The following is a 19,054-nucleotide window of genomic DNA, read 5'->3' as shown; positions in this document are numbered from 1 at the left end:
TGCATTCAAAACTTGTTGGCATTAATCACCAATACCATTTCTAAGCTTAAAACTAATGGAGCAGAATTTTCAGTTTTTATACCCTAACTTTACTGTTCCATTAGTTACTGTTGCAGTGGGAATTTGAGAAAATGATAAACATGAAAGTTGTTCCTTATTTTGTCTAGTTGAATTTATTTTTTTTAATCACTCCATTTAGAGTTTTGTAGCTCAAGTTATGGTCCAAAAACCACAACTGGCCGGATTAAAAAATTTCAGAACTGACCATATCTACGGTCTGATGAGCAGATGGCGCAATCGCCTTGTTGGATAAGTTCTGGTCATAATTTGGGGTAGGTTTCTTCATGAAAGTTGTTGGTCTATATCTTAACTTGTTGCTGTAAAAATTTCAGTCAATTGGGCCATTCTACAATGAGTTATGGCCAAATGAACAATCACTGTTCATTTGGTCATTCTGCAGAATCTGGTTGCAGGACATCCGGATTGGGGCAAGTTTTTGGTCCGCTTGCTTTGGTCTTTTGGGTATGGTTTCTTCACCAAAATTGTGCCATTATGTGTCTAGTTTCATGTCCAATTGGCCAAACACCAATTGAACCTACATAGCACAAGTTATGGCTGTCCAAACAGGCTGGACTCACAGCTACACCTACTGCTCTGACTAGGCAGCCACATCGACCTCAAATCCCACAACCCAATTCACTTCATTTCTGATTCAAACCAAACCAAATGGTCACTAATTGACCATTAAAACCTACTTCCATCATCACAAGATCAAATCTCATTCTTCAACCCAAACCCTAACTCAACAATTTCTCAATAATCCCTTTTAATTTCTTTCAATTTTTACTTCCTTATACATGCTTAACATAGTTTAACAAGAAAGAAAGAATTACATAGCACTAACCTTTTTTAGCAGAATTTTCCCAAGCTTAAACTTCACTTTCTTTCTTTTTCTAGGCTGCCAAACACTTGCTCAAGATGTAATATTAAATTTTTATGAAGGAAGGTAGGGATTTTATGGTGAAAAATTCAAAGTTAGCAAGGTGTAATGAAGGATAAAAATGGTGGAAATGGGAAAGGTGACTGCCGGCTGGTTTAGGAGAGAAGATGCAGATTTGTTTTCAATTTTTGTCCCAATTATCCCCTTTTAAAGTGCTTGTTGAAATTTGATTGGTGGAGGGCATTGCAATGACATCATGTGATGTCATTATTATCAATTTCTTTCATTTTTCTTTTCTTTTCTTTTCTACTCATTTTCAATTCAATTTTTAGCAATATTTATTCATATTTTAGATCATAATAATTATTTACTTAACTGGACAAGTCGGCCAAAAATCGTCTCTGAAAGCGAAATGACCAAAATGCCCTCCGTTTGGCTTAACGGGTCAAAATTGTCTGTACAGATTGAAAAATTTTTCTAAATATTTTCTTGGCATTCTAATGCCATAGGAACCTCAATAACCCTTCTCTAGAGTCCCAAAAATTATTTTATGAATTTTTCCTCAGGTCTAGGGCTCCTAGTTGCGAGAACCGCAACTTCCCACTAGGTTACCCATCGCTAGGGCACTGGCTCATTTAACTTGATTGTATTTTATTTCTAAAATTTTTCTTAAATTTTTCTTATTAATATTTGAGTTAATTATGGTTCCTCACTTTAGTTTAAATATTTTTTCGGACGTTCTAGCTGTCCGGACCGACACTGGTCACCGGAACAGTAGAATGTACGGAGTTGCTACAGGGAGGGTGTTACAAGTCCCTCCACAATTGAAACATGCTCCTATAGCTCTATAACATACTCCACTATGTGGTTTACCACAAGTCTCACAAAGTTGATCCGATAGTGTATTTCTGCGCCTCTGTTGAGTTTGCTGATCGGATTGGGATGATTTCTGTCTAGAAGATATACTTCTACTCGATTTGTGCGAGCTAGATCTTCCAAAATGTTTTCTTTTCCTAGAGCCACTCTTAGTAGTTTGACCAGTAACCTTTTCAGTTTTCTCTTTCTCTTGTGTACTCTTTTTCATTGCCCATTCTGATTCTATCCTTTCCAGTTCTAGGGCTTGTGAAATCAATTCAGAAAAATTCTGGTGACGAAACCCTACTACTTGCATTCTCAAGCTAGGCCTCAACCCAGCCTCAAACCTTTTACACTGGTTTCTGGGGGTGGAGACTAAGCTTCCAGCATAATGGCTTAGCCTTGATAAGTCCCGCTCATACTCTGCTACAGTTCTATCCCTTTGCTTCAGACTTAAAAACTCTGGCAACTTTATGTCTACATAAGTATCAGGGACCCACTTTTGCCGAAATTCCCTTAAAAAATCTGCCCATGTAAGGACTGGTGGCTCTACCAAACTGTAGGGGATGCTCTTCCACCACTCATATGCATCCCCTTGGAAAAGTGATACTGAATATTCAAACTTCAACTCTTCAGCACACTGTAGTTTTCTGAAAACCCGTTCCATTCGCTCTAACCACTGTTCTGCTTCCAGTGGATCCACTATTCCTTTGAATTATGTAGCCCCAAATTTCATTAATTTCTCATATTGCCGAGCCGGAGGCTGTGGTTGTGCTACAGGTTCTTGTGTCTATGCTTGAGGTGGCACATTTCCCACCATTTGTTGAAAGAACACAGCCATTTGCTGTGCAAACTGAGCAGGGAACTGCGGTGCTTGAGAAGGAGCTGGAGTGGCTGACCCACTCACATTCTGGAGTGCTGGGGCTTCTCCTCGGGCCTCAGCCTCGACAGATTGCTCTACGGAATGATCTCCCTCTTCCATTCTATTTTCCAAAAATTTTCTACTCTCTAAAAACAAACACAAGGAGGTTGACCTCCGTTAGTGAATATTCATGATGTAAATATGTCATATTTATCAAACATTTGAGCAGTTGCATTTACCGACAAAGTATTTCAAATTCACAGTTCAAAATTTATTTTAAAACCTTGCTCTGATACCACTAAACATGTCACACCCTACTTCTCGTAAGATGTAACATGTTCCCATAGTACACCTAATGAATTACCGTACTTCACCTACCGGTAATGCATTAAATAAACTACAAGGGATTTTAAAACAATTTTCATTCGTTTTAGAATTGGTGGGTAAAATTTTTTCAAATATTAAAAACCTTCATTTAGAGTCCAAACATAAATCAAATTTTTGGATATTTAGAATCTCCATAATTTTCACAAAAATTTTGGCAGAGTGTCGTCTATATTTTGAGAAAACAGTTCTTCAAAACCTGAAAATAAAAACACTCTCGATATATTTCTCAATCACAACTTCATTTGCAACCACCAACTTCAAATCAACAACAATGGCAATACTTCAACTCAAAATCCAAATTTCAAATCAAGAATTAATATCTCAAAACATTTCATAACTTTTGCACATTGCTTTTTAAATCATTAATTTACAATCATAAGTTAATTTACAGATGCAAAATCTCAAAAATAATATTATTACAATTTTATCTGCACAACTGCTCAAATTACAGAGATACATATGCATACTATCATATTTACATCAAACTAAACTACAAGGGTATAGACAAATACTCATACAAAAACTCTTCAATTGTGTTCCTCTCTAACTGTAGCAGCTCGCTCTGCTGCTATGTCCTTTTCCCTATCTGCGACAGCAAGTTAAAGCTATCGCTGAGTATATAAATACTCAGTGGTGCACAATAAAGCATAAAATGCATAATATAAAATGTTTATGAACAAATCATCATTCAAAAATCTCAAATCACATTTATAAAAAATCATAATTTTCAAAGCTTAATATAGAGCAAAACTTGATCAAACAATTTAATAAACATAGTGTTGCCAAACAATAACACAACTTAGGCTATGACACAAAATTTCCGAGCATGCTGTGTGTACATCACGACAAGGCAAACACCCCTACTAATCGAAATCAATGAGGGAGGTGGCTAGCTAGCTAATGAGTACTCATCCACACTTACCCCTCAGACTAGGAAGCCAGAGAGGGAGGAAACTGATCAAATATCATACTCACCCCACAAGTGGAGGAGGAACATATTAGTATTGCCATGCTAAATGTGAATTAAAAATAATTTAAATCAAGTTATTCAAATATTTTATACAATTCACAAATCATATTTCATTCTAAACTTTTCATTTACAATGTAGGCAACACACTATTTTTCAAATAAGATTTTGAAAGCCATAACTAAATTCAAAATCATATTGTTCAAATATTTCATACAAATCAATAATTAATTTTCCTTCCAAATTTCCGTTGTAGAAAAAGCAACACAACATTCTCGAAATTCATAATGAACAAAAACATTCACAATGTATAACAAATCAATTTCCATTATGAAAACTATAATTTAAAAATTTTTGCGCATAAACACAATCCATTTTCAAAATCAAATTTCCATTAACAAGTGGCAACACCGTAGTTCTCAAAACCCATAATTAACACAATGCATACAAATTAAGTTTTCAGTGGAAAAACAATAATTTAAAGTTATTATGCACAAATCTGGACTTAATCGCCTCTAGGCCTTCCGGGTTTTTTTCAGCTGAAACACAAAATTTATAGTGTTTCAATACCTTATTTCACAGTAAATCCAGTAATTAATTTATAAATACTTAATTCTAGCCTAAATATGCTTAAACTAACATTCTTGGAAATTTTCATTTTGGAGTTACTATTCATGATACTATTCAAGTCAATTTGTTGACTTTCTAAGGCTTAATAGGTATAGGAACTTCAACTTCACCCACATACCATATTTTGGTTACCAAACTTGTTGGTTTTCATCATTTTCTCAAATTCTAAGTCTTTTAGGTAAATTTGCAATTTTTCAGTTTTTATGTCCTAAGTTGCACTATTCCATTGGTCACTTTACTGTTGGAATTTGGCAAAACTTTCTTCATAGGAAATGTTCCCTATTGTCTTAAGTTTATTCTCCTTTTTGAATCACTCTAATTGGAGTTTTTTAGCTCAAGTTATAGCCATTTGAACCATGGCTGCCAGATTGGACTCAACCCAGAATTCTGGGCAATTTTTTGTTCTGGCGGTTTTGGGTCACCAAATTTGGGTGGCCAAATAACTTGGTTAATGGCATAATTTGGGTTTGTGTTCTCCATGAAAGTTTTAGGTCTATATCTCATCTAACTACTGGTAAAATTTCTGGCCATTTTGACCTGCCTAGCTCAAGTTATAGCCAAATGTTCATTTGGTCAGTTTGTACAGGGGCATACTGTGATTTTCCGAATTAAGTCAATTTATTCACTAGGTTTTAGTCACTTTTTGGGCATGCTTCCTAAATGAAAATTGTGTCATTTAGTGTCTATTTTCATTCCCAACTGGTCTCATACCAATTGGACTTGTAAAATTTTATTTTTTGGTCCCTCAAAGGTAATTTGGTCATGCTGTCAGCAGCTTGACCATACTCCATCCGAATTTGGCCTTAATTCCAACCATTCCAACATACTTCATTTGGTCACCATTGACCATTTTTCACTTCAAAATAGGTCAAAGACATCATTTACCAAATTCTCACATTTTTGTCTCTAAACCCTAAGTGTCCAAAACCCTAACTCACTAAATTGTTGCATTTAACTAATTTCAAGCACACTAACATTACTTCTATACTCATGTAAGCTTACCTTCACTTTGAATTCAATCAAACTCATGCGCACACATCAAAACCCTAGCTGGCTGAATTTTCCTTTAATCCTCCAACAATTAATTTCTTTTCATTTTAAGCATAATTCTAAGTTAATTGAACTAAGAACATAAACATTTAACTAAAATATTCAAGTTTAGATCACTAACCTCTCTTTAAAGCTCAAATCCTTCAATTGGTCAACTTTCTTCCTTCCCTTTCTTCTTCAATCTACTTTTCAAGTTGCCAAAGTAAGGTTTATCAAAAATTTTGGGGGATTTAATGGAGGATTTTAGGGTTTGTGAAGCTTTAAATTAAGCTTCAATGGAGGAAACAAGAAAGAGATGAGAAAGAAGAAAAGTGGACGGCACTTGATGGAGGAAGAAGACCCATTTTTTTCTTTTAATTTTTAGTATTTATCTTGCTTTTGACTTAGTGAGATTTTGGTTAATTAAAATTATTTTTATTGCATCATGCATGAGGTATGATGATGATGTAATAATTCACTTTTTTTTCTATTTTATTTATTTTTACGTCTTAGGAAGGTCACAAATCACTTTAATTAAATTTATTAATTATAATCTTTATGGCATCATGCATGATGTCATGCATGATGTCATCTTCCTTCATTTTTTCTTTTTCTCTTATTTATTTATTTATTTTTTTATTAGTTCTTTAATTTAATTTTCATTTCAGAAATTTTCTTTTCTTCGATTTTATTTGACAGTTAGGTCAGGAGTCAGCTCTCGAGGTCAATTGACTAAATTGCCCCTCGCCGGTTCAACCCGGTTTGCAAATAATTCAATATTTCTTTCGTCTCCCTAACCTAATTATTTGACTGGATTAACAATTCTTTTTCGTGATTTTCTCTTTTTTTCACTGTGTTCGTAATGGTCCTAAGGACCGCGGCGTCACATTTTATTGTTCGAAATTTGAGTTTAAATCGACTTCGCAGTCGTTCCCGAGAAGGTCACCCATCGCTGTGACTCTCGGCTCGTTTAACTTCTTATGTTCTGTTTTTCTTATTTATACTTAACTAATTGAAAATTACTAATTATTTGTATTTATGGCTTATCTAGTTATCTTAAGTGTGGTTCTAATCCCCTCAATTGTCCAGACTGACTCCGGTCACCGGAACAATGAAATATACCAGGCTATGCAAATAGGGATGTTACATAGTGGGCTTTGAAAGGGCATATGGAGGCCCAATGACACTTATGTGGCATGTAGGGAGAATGTAGATAAGGGATTGTATTTATTGTATGATTATAATTATCATTTAGGAGTAGATAGAGATGATAATTTTATTTTTTAAAGATGATAAGCAGGATAAATTTCAACAACTATCCCTGAACTTATATAGTTATAACACTACAGTCTTTTAACTTTAAAATGTAACATAAAACTCCCTAAACTTTCAAATTTTGCACAGTAAAATGCCTCTGACATTCAATTACTGATTTTTCAGATAAAAATCGATGTGAATAGCTCCCGCATGGTACTTAGTCAATATTTCTCTCTTCTCTCTTATACAAAGTGTAAAATTATTCTCTTTACACATGAAAATTTATTCTGTCTATAGAGAGAAAAAGGACTCAATTTACACATGGCTTGAGAGAAAAAAGAGAAATACTGACTAAGCTCCATGTTGAAACTGTCCAGGTCAGCGTCTAACTGAAAAACTAATAATTTGAGGTTAGAGGGACTTTACTGTACAAAATTTGAAAGTTGATGTGGTTTTATGTTACATTTTTAAAATGAGAGACTGTAATGTTACAACTAGATAAGTTCAGGGACAGTTGTCAAAATTTATCCATGATAATTATCTTTTTCCTAAAAAGTAGCCTAACTTTTAGGAATCCTTATCTATCTCCTATCTACTCTTCCTAATATGATTTGGGGAAGCATATTCATCCCTATCTCATCAAGAAAACATGTGGCATCATTTGGTCTTCATTATTGGTATGTGGTAGATCCAATGTTGGAGATTGAAGATATCTTTCATTTCCTAGTTACTTTATGTATTTTTAGTTTATCTATGATTTTAGTTTTCCCAGTTTAATTTTCCCTAGTAGAATTGATTTTATTTGTAAGTGCCTATAAATAAGCCAGACATTCAGATTTATGTTTTTAATGTTGAAGAATTAATTCAAGTTTAAGCTTTGCTTAAGGTTTATTTCATATATCTCTCATTCAATAGTGGCATGAGAATTAAGTGTCGTATCACCTTTTAGTTGTGGCAACTTCCTTTGTGTATTCTTATTTCTGGTGTCCTACTTATCAAAGATTAGCAAACAAGATCCTTGTCAATTCCTTGGTGGCGTGCAACTTATCCAGGAAATTGTAAGTTTTTTTTCCCCCCCTTCTTTCTACCTTGTTGTGAACATCAATTGCATCCCTAACTTGGAGATTTGCTTGGTTGGAGTTAATTCAAGTTATTTAAGATTCAAATTTGGCATGTTGCATTGAAGAAATTCAGATATAAAGTTTGTAAATTCGGTGCACCAAAGTTTTTCTTTGGCGTGTCCTTTGTTCAATTGTTTAGATCTAATTTGTTTTCATTGTTCTTAAATTGATTGGGAATTGTTTGAATTATTGGAGTTTTGGGTGCATGTTTTAGATCTTGGGAAGTGCTTACTGTTATAATTGCTTATGCAAGTTTAGCTTGTTTTAATTGTTAGCCGAATTGCATATTAATCATTGTGCAAATTCTAATTTTTTTTATTAATTGTAACTTTAAAAACTAATGTTGTTTTTAAGCACATACATGTTGACATATGAGGTCCTTTTTCTATACCAGCAATACATGGACACAAAACAAATATTTTCTTACAATTGTGGATGATTTTTCCAAACACATGGATTCTTTTTAATGAAACAAAAATCTGAGACTCAACCCTTGATTCATTCTTTTATGGCTTTTGTTGACACTCAGTTTTCTTCCAAAAGCAAAATGATCAAAAGTGATAATGGCTTACAATTTTTCATGCCATAATTCTATGGTTTTAAAGGGATCATTCATCAAACCACCTATGTAAAGACACCTCAACAAAATGTTATGGTTGGAAGAAAACATCAATACATTTTAAATGTGGCTAGAGCACTTCTTTTTCAAGCAAATCTGCCTAAAATTTTTTGGTCTTATGTGGTTTCTCATTCATTCAATTTGATCAATCAACTATCAACCCGTTTTCTTCAAAATAAATCAATTTATGAAATACTTCATCATACCATTCCTGATTTTGATAATCTCAGAGTTTTTCGCTCCTTCTGCTTTGCCTCAACCTTAAACATTAACATCCAAATTTGATCCTAGATCAAGAAAGTGTATTTTCCTTGATTGTAAAAATGGCACAAAAGGATACGTTCTTTATGACATAAGCGAAATTTTATCTTTAGAAATGTTGTTTGTAACACCCTCCCGGTAGCAACTCCGTACATTCTACTGTTCCGGTGACCGGTGTCGGTCCGGACAGCTAAAACGTCCGGAAAAATATTTAAACTAAAGTGAGGGACCAAAATTAACTCAAATATTAATAAGAAAAATATAGTAAAAATTTTAGAAATAAAATACAACCAAGTTAAATGAGGCGGTGCCCAAGCGATGGGTAACCAGAGGGAAGTTGCGGTTCTCGCAACGAGGAGCCCTAGACCCGGGGGAAAAATTATAAAATAATTTTTGAGACTCCAGAGAAGGGTCATTGAGGTTTCTATGGCATTAGAATGCCAAGAAAATATTTAGAAAAATTTTTCAATCGGTACAGACAATTTTGACCCGTTAAGCCAAACGGAGGGCATTTTGGTCATTTCGCCTTCAGAGGTGATTTTTGACCGACTTGTCCACTTGAGTAAATAATTATTATGATTTAAAATATGAATAAATATTACTAAAAATTAAATTGAAATTGAGTAGTGATGAAAAGAAAAGAAAAGAAAAATCAAAGAAAGGCTCATTTATGACATCTTGATGATGTCATTAAGAGCTCTAACCAATTACCTTTAAACAACTATCAAATTAACAAATAAAAGAGACAAAATGAAGGCTAAAGGAATTAAAAACCAGCTGCTCTTCTTCTTCTTCTTCCTCAAGACGTGAATCTCTCCCTCTTCTCCCTCCATCGATTTTCAAACAAAAGCTTCATTTCTCATGCTTCCTCACCATATTTCCTCAAGACCCCAACACAAAAATGAATCCTTGGACCTAGAGGAAGTGTTTGGCAGCTAAGAGAGTACAAGGAAAGTGAAGTTAAGCTTGGAGAAATTCTGCCACTTAAAGGTTAGTGCACTAAAACCTTTTCTTTCAATTTTAGGTGTAGTATGTATGCCAAATTAAGTGGGAAATTCAAGAAATTGAAAGAATTAGTTAAGGAATTAAACATCCCTAATTCAGCAACCTTGGGAACCTTATGGGGTTTGATGAATTCCTGCATATATACATGATTAGTGATGATGATTGATGAGGTTATATGCATGAGAAGTGATAGGAATTTAATTGATTAAGTTTTGAAATTTGAAATTAGGGAAATTGTGAAAACTTTGAAATTTAGCTAGGGTTTAGGAATGAAAATTTGACTTGGCTTATGAATTGGTTAAAGAACATTCTAATGGTCAATTAGTGACCATTTGAGGTATGTTGACCATAAATTGGACTGAAAAATGGCATGGCAAAGTGGAATGGTAGGCTGCCTAAAGACAGCAGCATGATGGCTGAGATTTTAGTCCACTTGGACTGCCATATCCTTGGCTGTGTTAGTCCAATTGGTGTTTGGCCAATTGGACATGAAACTAGGCTTATAATGGCACATTTTTACTGAAGAAACCATGCCCAAAAGACCAAAGCAAGAGGACCAAAATTTGACCCCAATCCGGATACCAACCAAAGACTGCAGAAATGACCAAATGAACAGTAACTGTTCATTTGGCCATAACTCACTGTAGAATGGTCAAATTGACCTGAAATTTTTACAGCAACAAGATAGGATATAGACAAACAACTTTCATGAGGAACATTACCCCAAATTATACCATTAACTCATTCAAATTATTAGGCAAAGTTAAGTTATCAAACCTGCAACTCTGCAGATTTTCACTTGAGCAGTAATGTTTGGATGGCTATAACTCTCTCTAGAAAACTCGGATTTAGGCGATTCTTGAACCGATGGAAACTAAGGTATGGTAGAACATTTCATAAGAAGAAAGTTAGACCAAATTATGAACTTAACTTGATCAAATTACTGACCAAAGTTGGACCAAAAATCTGCGGACCAAAATCTCGGCATGAACAAAGACACGTGAACAGTAAACTTATTTTGGCCATAACTTGAGCTACAAAACTCCAAATGGAGTGATTCAAAAAAGGAAATTCAACTAGACAAAATAAGGAACAACTTTCATGTTTACCATTTCCTCAAATTCCCACTGCAACAGTGCTTAATGGAATAGTAAAGTTAAGTTTCAAAAACTGAAAATTTTGTTTCCCTTGGTTAAAGCTTAGAAATGGTATTAATGCTTAATGCTAACAAGTTTTAAATGAAAAATGTGGTATGTTTGAAGTGCCAAAGTCAGTGTACATATTCTCTATGCAAAAGTCAACTTTCTTGTTGACCAATGAAATGAATAGTGACACCAAAACTTGAAATTCAAAAATGTGAAACTTAAAAATGCAAAATGCCCTAGTAGGCCTAATGTGATTGGTTTGGATAGTTTAGCATGCCAATAGGGTATTGTTTTAGCAGTACTGCGAAAGGCTTTATGCCTGTATTCATGGCTTTATGCCCGTATTCATGGCTTTTATGCCCGTATTCATGGCTTTTATGCCGATTATGTGATATCATGGCTTTTTAGCCATCTTATCACGTGGTTGGCGTTCTGCGTCCCATGGTATGGCACCGCGGTGTCCAGTGCCAACGACCCGTTATCCAGTCCAGTCGTTCAGTATAGGTTACTTGGGCATGGAAAAGTATAACTGTAATTGAACTGATTGTTAAAGAAAATACAAAAATTAAATATCAGGAATGATTATGATAGAATACAAAGAAACTCAAGATCATGAAGAAAATAATTAACAAAATGCATGAAGAAGTTAATATCATAAAATGTAATTAGCCCTCGACTAAACATTAAGTTGGTAATTATTCAGTTCTTATGAACACAATGGCTAAGAAATTATGATTTTTATTAGCATATTATATTTTCTTGTATTATTGGCACCACTAAGCTTTATGCTTAGCGCGTCGCTTTTGCAACGCATAGGTACTGAAGATTTGGACAGAGGGCCCAGTTTCGGTAAGGCAGTTCATAGTTCTGCATAGTATCCGTGTCACCTCAACTTCTGCAGTGCATTGGTAGGACACTAGGTGTCATTTTGGCATTTTGTAACTAAATTTTTATTTTCTCATATGTATTTGGATCTATGTAATGTATTTTGATGTTCATGTAAATAATGAAAGTTATGGTCATTTATTTATTGTTTGTATATGAGTATTATGAGAAATGGATGTTTGAGAAATGAAAAGGTTGTTGAGAACTGAAATTGAGAAATGAATGGTTGAAAAATGTTGAGATTTTCAATAATTGGAGTTTGAGATGATAAGACATGAATGTTGGAAGTGTTTTTCACAGGTTCCGAAGAACTGTTTTCTCCATTTTTAGCCGGTACTCTGCCGGATTTTCTTTAAAATTTTCGGAACCTCAAATAAATAATAATTTCGATAAATGGTTTAAAATGAATTATATTTCACAAGTTATGTTCAAAACTATGATAAAAATGAATTAAGATAAAATAGAGTGCTCCGGCACACTGAGTGGCATAACTTGCTCGGCTACACTGTAGCCGAGTAAGGGGTGTCACATTGTTTTTCATGAGTTAATTTTTCCTTTCCACATTTCTAATACTTCCACAGATACCCATTCTCCTATTTTCTTGCCTTAAAACATTATTCTCTCATATTTTGATCTTCCCATTCTTGATAATTCATCTCATTCTTTTGCACCTTCTTGTCATCCTCTCCTTTCTGTTACTTCTCATCCTACACCATCAAATGTTGCACACTCTTATAGTACCAGAAAATAATCATTCTATCTATAAGATTACCATTGCAACTTATCATTTTCAACTTTAGCTACTCCACCAAATTTAGGTATTTTGTACCCTTTATCTACTATACTTTCTTATGCTTACTTGTCACCACAATACAAACACTTTGTTCTTTCACTTTCAACTCTTGCTGAACCTAAAACCTATTCCCAAGTTGTAAAATTTGATTATTAGAAAGAGTTTATGCATGCTGAGATTGCTGCTTTGGAGCAAAATATAATATGGGTGCTTACTAATTTACCTAGTGGTAAGACTCCCACTGGATGCAAATGGGTCTATAAAATAAAGCATAAAGAAGATGATTCTATTAAAAGATAAAAGGCAAGACTTGTTGCTAAGGGTTACACATAAATTAAGGTTAATGATTATTATGAGATTACTTCTTGTTGTTCCAAGACACTTTTTCACTTGTTGCAAAGATGACTACTGTGAGATTACTACTTGCTCTTACTACTAATTATAATTGGATTCTTGAACATTTGGATGTCAATAATACTTTTCTCCATGGATATTTAAATGATCAAGAAGTTTACATGGTATTGCCTCAAGGGTTTCACTCATCCAAGACAAATCAAGTAAGTAAACTGTTAAAGTTCCTTTATGGTTTAAAACAAGCCAGTTGATAGTGGTTATCTAAGCTCTTTATAGCTTTGATTTCTATTGGTTACACTCAATCAAGGTCATATTATTCTTTGTTTTTCAAGAACACATCCCCTTCATTCAATGCTCTTCTAGTTTATATGGATGATATTATTCTTGTAGGTAACTTAATATTAAAAATTAATTAGGTGAAATATTTCTTTGATGATTTTTTTTTTTTTCAAATTAAAGATTTGGGAGAGCTCAACTACTTCTTACTTCTTAGGTATTGAAATTGCAAAGTCATCTCAAGGAATTATTGTTAATTAAAGAAAGTATGCTCTTGAATTATGGAATGATATTGGTTTATTAGCTTCAAAGACTCCCAAGTATCCAATTGATAGTTCATTAAAATTACATCAGCAATTAGGAGAACTTCTTCCTGATTCCTCATCTTACAAAAGATTGATAGGTAGGCTTTCAGATCTTACTACCATCATACCTAATTTAACCTTCGCTACACAACAGTTAAGTCATTTTTTTGGCTCTTCCTACTAAGGTTCATTTATAGGCAGCCAAATGAGAATTGAAGTACATTAAATTCTTTGGTTTATTTTTCCTTGCAAATTTTGATCTTCAGCTTAAACATTTCACTAATCTAATTGGGCCAGTTGGGCTAATTGTATTAATACTCGAAGATTAGTCACAGGCTTTTATATTTTTCTAGGAAATTTTTTTAGTGTCTTGGAAATCCAAGAAGTAGTCCATAGTTTCTTGATCTTCTTTTGAAGTTGAGTATTGCGCTTTTGCTTATGTTATTTGTGAACTATAATTGCTGACTTACTTGATGATCTTCGTGTTTCTTACAATAAGCCTACTTTAATCTACTATGATAATCAATCAGCTTTACACATTGCAGCCAATCTCACATTTCATGAAAGAACTAAGCATGTTGCTTTGGATTATCATATTGTTAGAGAAAAGAGTCAGTAAGGCTTAGTTAAATGATTACTTATTTCTTCGTCAACTCAAATCACCGAAAGTTTTACAAAACCCTGCCTATTGTTCAATTTTGTCATCTTCTACTCAAGCTAGGAATGTTCGATACCCATTCTCCAACTTGTGCAGGGAAAGGGGTAGTATTACTGCAAACAGAGCATTCACAGAATTAGCTAGGCTATTTATTCAAATTAATTAACTAGTTCCATAGTTAACTAATTTTTGTAATAAGTTACCTAGTTTTAGCTAGTTAGTTTAGCTGACGCCAACTTGTTAAACACGCCTTTTTCTCTATTTTTTTTGCTAGCTTCCCTCTTTTTTCCCACTTGCATGAACTAATGTATAAAGACTTTCTTCTTCAATCAATAGATTAGAATTCTATTTCTAATTCATTTCTTATTATAGAGAGAGAAAACGTCCAAAAGTTTAACATTTGTGTGCGAGCTTCAAATCTTAAGTTCAGGCCTTAAGGTTACGAGTTTCAAGTGTGCCCATAGGGTGAAGGGTTTGGGTAAAGCACCCATTTTGTTTTCTTCCTATCTAGGTTGTCATTTTGGCAACAAGTTCTACTTTCTCATGGACTACACTCTTTCTGCCTCCCATTAACTATCAAATGATTAGTGCCCTCTAAAGCAATGTTTTCGAAGAAGAGAAGCATGAGCTTCAAGTTGTTATAGGAAAACCCTCAATTGCCCATATTTTACTACATTGGTATCAAGAGTGTATCCATGGATGGTATAAAGTTACTGATCAATCTGCAACAGAGGCACAATCATTGATTCAGGCATGATGTTGTGGTAGTGAGGGAGTGGTGAGATGGTGGGGTGAAGTTAGGTCCCTGTATGCAATGCTTGACCATGGGGAAGGTAATGGAATGGAGAAGCTATGTCTGTAGATGGAGAGAGAGTTGTGAAACAGAGGGCTAAGGAGCTAGGATGAGCTGGAGGTTAGGTGTCTAAGTGATGTGTGTGCACAGGTGACTTGGGTGAGGAGAGGCAATGCGGTGTCAAGGAAGCTGGGCATTATGATGAAAGTGGGGGAAATGGGTTAGTCGTGAGGGAAAAGGGTTGTTGGGAATGGAGGTGTAAAGGTAGTCTGACGAAGAAGAAATTGGGTATGTGATCCCAAATTGTTTTTTTTATCATGAGGCTTATGGTTCGACATTATAGATTTAAAATAATCTAATTAGTGTGCCATGTTAGATGTGGCATACTCTACCCAAATTCAATTCAAAAACTAGATAAAATTTGCATGAATTTTTGAAAATTTTACCTATTTTACTAAAATTGAAACTTTGAATAAATTAACGAAAAGGTTTGAATTTTTTTTTAATTAGGTCTATGTTATATTATTTATATGTTATAATTTTGGAGTACATAAGACCTAATTAATATATTATCTTTCATCCTATGTAATTTTTTTAACAATTTTAGTTATAAATACATTAAATCAACTTATAATACTTAAATATAAGTATATTAGTATATTATATAATATGTGTAATCCTTAATTTTATATATAATTTATAGTTAAAAATTATATATATAATTAAAATAAATTAAAAAAATATATTATATGATATACTACATATTAGCAATCAACTTTAAAATTCAAATGGCAATTCAGGTGTGATTTTCAATAATAATAATTATATAAAATAATTTCAAGAATCGAAACTCAAATAGAAACTAGAACAAACTCAAATCAAAATATTGAGAATTAAATCACAAATTAAAATCAAAATATCTAAAAATTAAACTTATTGAAAGTTTAATTTAATTTTAATTTTTAAATAAATTTTAAATCAAAATCAAAATCATATACCCCTGCCCCTAATTTTAAGACATAGAGACAGCATAGAATTCATAGAGCAGCAGGAACTTAAAATTGCTAAAAGAAAAAAAATAAAGGTGGTCAATTCAATAAGCTCGTGTGCATCATGTGCACAAGCTTGCAACTGTCTGATGAGAGTATTGACAAATGAAAATTTTAAAAAATGAATCATAACAGGAGCAATGACTTGAAATTTGAAATGAAATACATCCACTTAATAATAATAATAATAATAGTAATAATAATAATAGTAATAATAATAATCCATAAACCGACCATTCTGACCGTACAACAGAAAAGGCAAGAAAACATGGCGATGGCTCCCAAGATTCGTATAATAAAACCAGTGAAATCGATGATGCAATTGGAATTAGAATGCACAATCATGCCTCTCAACCTCTGCTAACCTCATTAATGTGGTAGCTGTTTTTTAAGTTTTGAGCCACAAGTCCAAGCAATTAAGACTAGTCCCGATTGCACAGCCTTCGCGGTTAATTGTATATTATGGAAAAGGACATGTCCAGGACATAGGAACCATTCTGGTTCCAAGTTATGCAGAGAGGAAAGTTTTTTAAAATCAAATTGAAACTTGAAAGCCATTACTGATTAGGGATATTTTTTTTCTGTTTACCACACTAGCACATCAATTCTTGTTCCTATTACATCCGTCCCACTCGATACCAATCGCATTTAGTGAGTGAACCAGGGACAGTTGAAGCAATTAAGCTGGTTGATAATGTAGGTGATGTGTTGCTATTCAACTTGTAGTACTCCGATGGACAAAATCTCTATATATATTACAACTCACTTGCTCTTTCTTCCATGTAAATCTAATATTTCAGTTCTTTTCTTTCACTATAATTGCCTTGTTTTCTGTTTCATGTTCAGAGTTCAAATGGAGTTCCATCTCCTACACATGCTTGTTTTTCTCACTGTAAGCTCTGAATCTTGCACTAGTTTTATTAGGAAAGATTTCTTGTTTCCTAAATCTGTTTTTATAGTATATATATTTCTATTTATTATCATATAAAGAGTATTTTAAGGAAGTTTTTCATATGTACTTACCTCCTGTTGCAGATTGCGCTAGTAACAGGCCAGGCTGCTTTACCTCCTAAGCAATACTGGAATTCTGTTCTGCCCAACACTCCAATGCCAAAAGCTGTCAAAAATCTTCTACAGCCACGTCAGCACTCAAGACCTCAGCTACTCTTTTACATAATTTCAACAGAAGTAGAATTTCCATGAAGTTTGCTGCACTGTTCAACTTAATTCTCTGTTGTTACTTTGATTTCTAAAAGATTCACGAAGTATTCTGTTAAGGTGATGGTGCATATCTGTAGCTTACACGGACAACACAGTATTTTTGTTGTCTTATTGAGTACAGAGATTTTGATCAGCCTTTCCTTTCTAAGATCTTAATTATAACTAACGCAGCTAAATTGCAGACTTCATGGACAAGAAAAGCACTTCTGTCGGTGTAGGAAAGGGAGGTGTAAATGTTAATGCAAGTAAAGGAAAACCTGGTGGCACTTCTGTTAACGTCGGGAAGGGTGGAGTAAATGTAAACTGCCAATTCGATACCTTATTCATCTGACAAGTTGCCAGAGATTTATAACCAGTTTTCAGTAAAACAAGGATCACTGGAAGCTGAGATAATAAAGAATACAATCAGAGAGTATGAAGAACGCAACTTCGCTAGAGTCGATCAATGACTTCAGCGCTTCTGTACTTGGAAAGAATGTCCAGGCAGTCTCCACAGAGGCGGAAAACCAAACCCAGTTGCAGAAGTATACACTTACGGATGGAACAAAGAAGATGGCGGGTGACAAATCCGTGGTGTGTCACAAACAGAACTATGCATATGCTGTCTTTTATTGCCATGCAACACAAGCCACGAGGGCTTACATGGTTTCCTTAGAGGGTGCTGATGAATCAAAGGCTCAAGCAGTAGCAGTCTACCATACAGATACATCAGCTTGGAACCCAAAGCATTTGGCTTTCCAGGTGCTCAAGGTCAAGCCAGGAACAGTTCTGTTTGCCATTTCATTCCTCAGGACCACGTTGTTTGGGTTCCCAACTAGATGTCTGAAGAAATATTGTACTTCTAGTTCCACATCTTCAGCCAGAACAGTTCATACTGAAATACTATAATATCTATCCATTTAGTTTTTACAATAGTGTAACTATATGGCCACTATATTCGGTTTTATATACTTCAAAAGTTTACTACAACAGTGTAGTAATAAATAACGTCTCCTGTTTCTATCATATCTTGAAACAGGGGTAAACAGAGAATAAAAAATGATTTGTAGAAAATGCTTTCTGCACTTGCACACCTGAAAATAATAGCTTGCCAGCTTTTATGTACAAGACTAAAACTATTCTAGAAACTACTTGAACTAACAATGAGCTATTACCAGCCGGATAACAAATTTGCGTGCCTATTTTATCAAGCTACATAATTTACATCATGCTTCATCCCCCCCTCAAGCTGAGGACTGGTGTAAGGTAACCAGGCCAAGCTTGGACAACAGAAAAGTGAAAGTAGCAGCTGAAAAAGGCTTGGTAAAAACATCAGCGAGCTGAAGTCAAGATGGAGTATGAATAGTTTTGAGAAAGCCGCTGTTAATATGATCACGAACAACATGGCAGTCAATATTGATATGTTTTGTTCATTCATGGAAAGTCGGATTAGCGCTGATGTGAATAGCTGGCTGATTATTGCAATATAAGGGGATGGGACTTTGTAATGGAATCCGAAAATCAGCAAGTAGTGTTAATAGTATGCCTTAAAGTATATCATTTAGTATGTATCTTATACATATTTTATTAATAAAAGGCAATTTCACTTTTTCGTTTACATAATATATTTATGTGTAATAGAAAATGTCCATTGATATTTTG

The 19,054-nt window shown here is 34.1% G+C and overlaps 1 pseudogene; it reads left to right on the top strand.

Moving 5' to 3' along the window:
* Positions 1–16,966: 16,966 nt before the first annotated feature.
* LOC110639424 (BURP domain protein RD22-like) lies at positions 16,967–18,382 on the top strand (annotated as a pseudogene).
* The last annotated feature ends 672 nt before the right edge of the window (positions 18,383–19,054 follow it).

This window comes from Hevea brasiliensis, chromosome 11 (assembly GCF_030052815.1).
Source record: "Hevea brasiliensis isolate MT/VB/25A 57/8 chromosome 11, ASM3005281v1, whole genome shotgun sequence".
Taxonomy (NCBI): Eukaryota; Viridiplantae; Streptophyta; class Magnoliopsida; order Malpighiales; family Euphorbiaceae; genus Hevea; species Hevea brasiliensis.
Note: the sequence above shows the minus strand (reverse complement) of the source record. Positions and strands in the feature narration are given on the sequence as shown.